The sequence below is a fragment of the Dromiciops gliroides genome, chromosome 1, assembly GCF_019393635.1.
Source record: "Dromiciops gliroides isolate mDroGli1 chromosome 1, mDroGli1.pri, whole genome shotgun sequence".
NCBI classification, from domain to species: domain Eukaryota; kingdom Metazoa; phylum Chordata; class Mammalia; order Microbiotheria; family Microbiotheriidae; genus Dromiciops; species Dromiciops gliroides.
In genome coordinates this window covers 88,468,635-88,476,479 of record NC_057861.1, presented here as the reverse complement: position 1 = coordinate 88,476,479, position 7,845 = coordinate 88,468,635, and the positions used below count along the sequence as shown (strand labels likewise).

Here is a 7,845-nt window from a genome sequence, read left to right as displayed (position 1 = left end):
TCCCATCTGTGGGAATGAGGGAGTTATACTGGATGATTTCTAAAATCCCTTGGAGCTAAGTGGCACAGGAAGTAGAGTGCTAGGTCGGAGTCAGTAAGACCTGAATTCAAATCTGGTCTTAGATATTTACTAGTTATATGACCCCTGGGCAAGCCATTTAACCTCTGTCTAGCTTAGTTTAAATGGGGATAATAATAGCATCTACCTCCCAGGTTTGCTATGAGGATTAAGTGAAATAATATTAGTAATATGCTTTGCAGACTGCTTGACACATAGCAGACACTATATAAATGTTTGTTTCCTTCTCTCAAGCTCAAAATTTTACAATTCTCATGAATCATCTCAACTCTCAGTATGTCAGTTTCTTCTTATGTAAAATAGGAGGTAATAATTCTTATTGTTGTGAAGAAAGCACTTTCAAACCTTTAAGATTCTTTATAAATGTGAGTTATTATTTCTATTTCATTTTGATTTATTATTGTAGTTAAAAACTCTTAGAATTATAGAACTAGCAGAATCCTTAGATGTTACCTAGTCCAAATGAAACAGGAATCCTCTCATAATGTCCCTAATAGGTGGCTATTTAGCCTCTGCTTGATGATGGACAGTTCTATGCAACTCATTATTTACCTCTGATGCATCTTTCCAAGTGCACCTACTACATGAGACTGTGAGAATTATTAATAATTTTTTTTGGGGGGGGACCCAGGGACCCCCCCCCACCCCAGAAACTCTGGCTGGTTTCTCAGAGCCAGCCAGAGACAATAGAAATGGAAATCAGACTCAGTAGAGATTAAAACCACACCTTTTCAAGAGCCCCTCTCCCCTCAGAGGTTTTGTCTTTCACTAAACACTGACCTCATCTTATTTTACTTAGCAATTTTTTTTTTGTGAGGCAATTGGGGTTAAGTGACTTGGCCAGGGTCACACAGCTAGTAATTATTAAGTGTCTGAGGCCAGATTTGAACTCAGGTCCTCCTCATTCCATGGCTGGTGCTCTATCCACTGAGCCACCTAGCTTCCCCCTCATCTTATTTTAATAAGGACCACTCTTAGGTCCTGTCAAGCAAGAGAATTGAATGATGCTAGCCAATTAGCTTTGTTCATTGTGTAAGACCCACCTCTTTCAGAAGAGGAAAAGAGGCAGAGGTCATGAGGTAAACACCATTCTGGGGTGGACCAGACCACAGGAGGCTTTCATTCTCTTCCTCTCTTGCTTGCTCTATAGGTAATGTAGGGATTCTGAATTCTGGGGCCATGTGCTCTCCTTATCTATGGCTCTGGGGGTTTTTAGGCTTGTGTTAGATGTGGTCAACTCTTTACTAACATTTAATATGATTTAATAAATGCTTAATGCCAAAAACTGGTGCAATAGCCATTAATTTATAAGTAGCAATATCTAAGAAACCCCAGCTAAGTTCCCCAATAACGTAGAAGAGAGACATGCTTTCCCCAAATATTTCAAATGACACAAGACCCTTCCTGATTCTGGCTATCCCAATCCATCCCTTCCCTTCTTTGCCTCATTGCTAATGCCATTCCTTGGAAATTGCTCTATATATTTACTTCAAATGTCCTTATTTGTGTACATATGAGTACTGCTTCATTTCTGCTTTTCCATCCATAGCACTTAGCATAGTACCTGGCATACAGAAATCACTTAATAAATGAGTATTGAATTAATGACTCTTGGATTGCTCTAATTGTTAAGAAGTTTCTCTTTCAATGGAATGAAAACATGCAGTCTTGTAATTCCTACTTATTAGTCCCAGTTATACTCTTTATACACAGGCAGAATATTTACATTTTCTTCTAGTATGACCCAATAAGTTGAGTAAGAGGGTTCCTCTGAGTTACACTCAGTAGGAGTCAGGTTAATCTCTTCTGGGATCCATTCTCATGAGTGGCAAACTATCTTCCTATTCTCACTGATAGAGGGCAGCTCCCCAGCTCTGTCCAACTATGTACAGAGAAACACAGGCAAACAAGGTCATCCCCCAAAATCAGTGCTAGACTAAGAAACACAAAGATGAAATACTTTTCCCTGGACCTAGAACTGAGTTCTGTGGATGCCATACTATTTCCATCATGCAGGTGTGAGAGAGGGAAGGAACAATTTCCAAATCTGTTATATAAGTGAGACCTACTCTTGATTTTAACAGGCTATGGCCTTTATGAGGATAAGGAGGTTAGAATCACCAAGTGATAAGAATCCTTTTCAGTTGCACAACTTCCACTGGTTTGCCCCTATCCTTGTCCCCTATCCTCATCCTTGTTTGTACAGGGTAGGCCAAAAGTCACAAAAGGGTTTTAATAAATCCTTTATATTTTGTTTTTAATTTACAATATATAAAACCTATATAGTAAATTAATATACACTGTATGTGCAAAATCAAATCTTGTAAATGGTAAAAAATAAAAAAAATATTCATAATATTAATAAAATATCATGACTTGGCCCACCCTGTGCAGTGAGGTTGTCTTTCTCAGTGTGTTTTCACAGTGTTCCTTCCTGGCAAAAGCCTACACAGAAGGACCTGGCTACCATCAGGCATACCTTAACTTTCCACACACTTATTTGTGATGATCATCAGTATTATTATCAACAATAATTCTTATCCCCTTTCTGCCACCTCCATCATCATGGCTCCTGTGAAGAAATCTGTGATGAAAAGTGGCAAAAAAGAAGCAAGTCCTCAAATTTACCCTGGATTGTACCCACGCTGTGGAAAATGGGATTATGGATGCTTCTAATTTTGAGCAGTTTTTACAAAAACGAATCAAAGTGAATGGAAAGGATGGCAACCTTGGTGGTGAACTCATAACCATTGAGAGAAGCAAGAGTAAGATAACTGTCACTTCAGGGGTGACATTTTCTAAAAGGTATTTGAAGTACCTGAGAAAGAAATAGTTAAAGAAGAACAATCCTTGGGGATTGACTCTGAGTGGTGGCAAATAGCAAGGAGAATTATGAATTACAGTACTTCCAGATCAACCAAGATGAAGAGGAGGAAAATTAAACCTTCTTGGGTCTGGAAATGTTTTGTATATGATATTGAATAAAACTTGAACCAAAATATTAATAATAATAATTATAATTATTATCCATAATAATCATGTTTTTAAAAAGGAACTGCCATAACCTATATATTGGAAAAAGAAGAGGTATGAAGAATGCATTTTTATTAAATTATGATATATATTTAAATGAGCAGAGAACAATTCATTGAGATAATCTATATCTTTATAAATCTATAGCTTTATAGCTTTATACAGATATGTGCATATGTGTATATTTGTGAATATGAGTACATATCAATGTATACACATAATTTGTATATTCACATGTATATAGTTCATATATACATAGGTACATACATACTTTGGATTAAATATGTGTATATACATATATGTATATACATGCATGCTTAGATGCATATACATACATACATTCTAGAAAAGTGCTATAGATGTATCATGATTTGAGTCCAAAGTTCAGTAGAAGGAGAATAGACTAAGTTTCATTCTGGGAATTTTGGAGCACTTTCAAGGCTCTATTATTAATTCTATAATCAGCATTTCATCACATTGTTGTGAGAAATTTTATTTAACATCAATATAATATCCATTTCTGCTAGAAAGGAAGATATTGACCCAGAATGACATAATTATTTTATGCCCTCCAACCTGTTTCCCGACCCAAGACAATTTTAGGCAACATCAGAATCTGGATGAAGACATACACCATATTTTAAAATACAATTTTGGGTTAACATTTGAGAATGGCAGAATAAGTGAATTACCCTCACCTTCTTCCCTGGACCAATCTCCTTAAGAAATCAAAGAGACTCTTCCCAGATATCAACAAGGAGAATGTCTTCTGAATAGAAAAAGAAGAACCTCTTTGGAATAATGAAAGAAGGCACTTCCATTTGAATGGAATAGAGGATACTTCTCATCACTAGGTTTAGATTAATTGCTTTGAAATTTGAGTTGGCAAGAGCTCAAAGAAGACTAAAGGCCCATTTTGTTCAAATGTTAGTTTTTACTTTTGTCCATTTCTGTATGAAAGACTTTTAGTTTTGTAACTCACCTATCCAAAGGGCATTTATCAGAAGTCTGGAAAGTTGTTTTGTTTTTGTTTTTTTAGAGTAGAGAAAATATTATTTTTCAGTATTTCAGTTTTTTAAAAAAAAACAAGGAGGTTTTAATAAGTTTCTGTACTCCCAATCCCCTTTCTTCTTGATGTCAATATTCTTCTGATGGAGTTACATAAATACAAATCAATCTACAGGTACGGCAAGTTTCAGGTGAGTAAGGAGATGATGAAAAGCTGTCTAATGAAGGTTCAATCAATTTGCATCATACGACCAATGTTGACTGAGGTATGAGAGGTGGTAGTAAAGATGTCATTGTTTTTTTTTTAAAAAAAGATGTCATTGATGCATAGGTGTCCAAAAAGGGAGGTGGGTAATCAGTGAAGTGAGAGTGATGTCTAAGTACATAGACAATTTAAAATAAACCAGAAGAAAGTTTCCAGTGCATGGCAATGGTGGGTGAAATATATAAATTAGAATCACATAGGATGAAGTGGCAGCTATGGATGGGTTGTGATCTCTAACGGGGTAGGAGAGGGGGTATCCTGAAGTATAGAAATGATCATAAATGATAGCAGAAATGATCTTTTCATTGTTTGTTTTTGTTGTCCTTTGTTGCTTACAGAGCTTTTGTTTAAAATCTTGAGGCAGATATTCCAAATATTATGTCTACTTTATAGATGAGGAAACTGAGGCTTGGCAATATTAAGACTCATATGTTCATAGGTGTTAGAGATAAAAGAGCTCTTAGAGGTCAGTTCTAGCCACCGCATTTGATAAATGAAAAACTTATGGCTCTTGGAGGTAGAGTGATTTGCTGAAAGGTTATTCAGATAGGAAGTATCAGGATTTTGAACTGGTTCTGACTACCAATTGAGTGTTTTGATACCAGCCTATGGTGACTGAGACAAAGTCTCATAGCAAGTGAGTCAGGCAGCAGGCCCTCTAATTCAGATCTCCCTCCTCTTTCCACTGTGCCCTGCTGACAAAACAAATTCTTCTTTCCTATGAAAACCTTCAAATAAAGGGTGGCCCTAAAGTCTTGGTGAAGTTTTAAGCTATTTAGGTTTATAAAAGCTTCCAACTGCATTAACACTTTTGGGACACCTTGTATTTGAAGGCCTTGAGCTTGAGCCACTTAAGTCTTGGAATTATATAATTGTGGAGTTGACAGGTACCTTAAATGGCATCTGGTCCAATTTTTATTTGAATTCTGTACCTCTGCAATTTCTCCTGGGTAAACATTCCTGTTCTTTAAAAAAAAAAACAACTGTGTGACACAAGATTGAATCATATCCAGAAGAGTTCTGTTTTAAATGGCATCATTTCACAGAGGATCAAATAGGAGACACATCATCCTTGATGATGCCCTTTAAATACCAGCTCAATGCTTTTTATTTAGTCATCCTATTCATGTTCTTCTTACCTTTAATGCATTACAAACTGGATATTTAATCAAATTTCCAACCCCTGGGATAGAGAAGTTGTCAATCACATTATGGCAATACAGTCTGGTGATAGAACAAGCCACTTGAGTCCTTCAAATAAGCTACTGCTGTTTCCCTCCCCACACTGAATCCCTATTCCCAAAGCAGGAATTCTGGATGTTTTGCAGAGGAGCTGCAGGGAACTTACATGCTGAGATAGGTTCTAGGAACTGAACTATTTGTACACTTGGCCTCCACAAAACTGAAGTTCAATGTAAACTGAGTATTCAGATAATTTTCTCTCCTATGCTTGCCAGCCTAGGTTCTCAGATTGGAACCAAACCTTACAGGTTCTTTAGTTCATCCTCCCAAAGAAGCAATATTCTCCAGTTATTCAGCTGCAGCTTGCAGGTTTCCAGTGACAGAAAACCCCCTACCTCAGGAGAGTCCTTTTTGTTGTTTGGAACAGAAAGGAAACTGAAGGTTGCAAGGGGATCCAAGAATGAATTAATGAAGCAGGACACTCTGCTCTTAATAACATTCCCTAAGGACACATTAGTGCTTTTGATGGCCATGTTACACTACTGACTCATACTGAGGTTAAAGTCTATTATAAAAAAAATAAAACAAAATAAAACAACAAACAAACAACAACAACAAAGGTGAATTCTCTGCCTACACTTGAACTTGCCATCTAGTTATTCTTCCCCCACTCTGACCATATGAAGTTGATCCTTTGAACCTAAAGAGAGGAGTTTACATTTATCACTCCTGAATTTCATCTCTTTCACTCATTGCTTTAGCGAGAAGATCTGTTTTAAATCCTGATTCCTCGAACCAGCATATTTGCTGTCTCTCTTATTTTTGTGTCATCTGAAGAAGAAAAAAAAGTTGTATAGAACAAGGTGAATAGAGAGATCTCTAGTACTCTTAAGAGAGAGATGTCTTTATGGTGATATTAATCCAATTATTAATACTCTTTGGGGATTATTATTATTATTATACTGTTACTCCAATTCTTTAATCTAATAAAACATTTGCTAAGCCCCTGCCATGAACATCAGTGTGCTAGATACTGGGGTTACAAAGATAGAAATGAAGAAGACTGACTTAAAGGAATTTATATTATATTTGGGGGTGGGTAGACTACACTAGGTAAACAGATAGATACGAATCATGTATAAAAAATGCAAAGTAATTTTAGAAGGCAGAAAGTTGCATTAACCTGGGATAGTCAGGAAAGAAAGGGAGCATTTGGGTTGTGCTTTGAAGAAATCTAAGGCTTTTATCGGGAGTAAGTTAGGAGCCATGAAGAGCCATGGTGGAAGTGTATTAGGTACCATGGAGGAAATACACGATCAACAATGGGTGAAGACATGGTGAAACAGTGGAACAAAGATTCTAATGCAGAATGCATGAAGGTTTCATGAAAATATAATAGTGAGGTAAAAGGTCATAATGAAGTAGAATGATGGCAGAGGTTTTGTACAGAAGGAGACTGATATAAGAAAGCATATGGATTTAAGATTGACAGAACTGGGGGAAGTTTGGGTGAAATTTAGAAGAAGGAAGAAAGAAAGAGAGGGCAGTGAGAGAGAGAGTGAGGGAGGGGGAGAGAAGAGAGAGAGGAGAGGAGAAGAAGAGAGAGAGAGATAAAGAGGAGAGAAAGAGAGAGAGAGAGAGAGAGAGAGAGAGAGAGAGAGAGAGAGAGAGGAATTCTATTTAGAAAATGTTGAATTTGAGAGCCTTCTCTAGATAGAGGTGTCCAATAGGTATATGGCACTACATTTGGGGATGTTAACAGAAATGAATATACACACACACATTATATATATATATATGAATCATTTTCACAGAGGTGAAAACTGAACCTATGGGAAAAGGTGAGATCATCAAGGGATAGAATTTATGTAAAGAAAAGGAAGAGGGTCCAAGCCAGAACTTTAGAGAATAACCCACCTTAGTAGAAGAAAGAAAGATAATGTTCCAACACTAGACTAATGAGTGAGCTGAAAGACAGGAGGAGAAACAAGACTGTTGTGTCTCCAAAGAAAAGGAGAGTGTCCAGGAGGTACCATCATCTGCATGGGTATCTACACTTCTATCACATCCTCTTATTCTGTAGAATTATTACTTTTCTGTAAGTTATGGGACCATAGAGCTAGGGCTGAAAGGAACTTCAAAATCCATCTACACCAACCCTCTCACTTAAAGATGAAGAAAATAAGGCCCAGGTAGATTTGGTGAATTGACCATAGTCCCACAGGTCATGAGTTTTATATGTGGAATTTGAGCCCATATGTTTTGATTTCATAAAGAAT

The 7,845-nt window shown here is 36.8% G+C and overlaps 1 pseudogene; it reads left to right on the top strand.

Moving 5' to 3' along the window:
* The first annotated feature begins 2,628 nt into the window (after positions 1–2,628).
* Positions 2,629–3,020, top strand: LOC122735840 (annotated as a pseudogene).
* Positions 3,021–7,845: the final 4,825 nt, after the last annotated feature.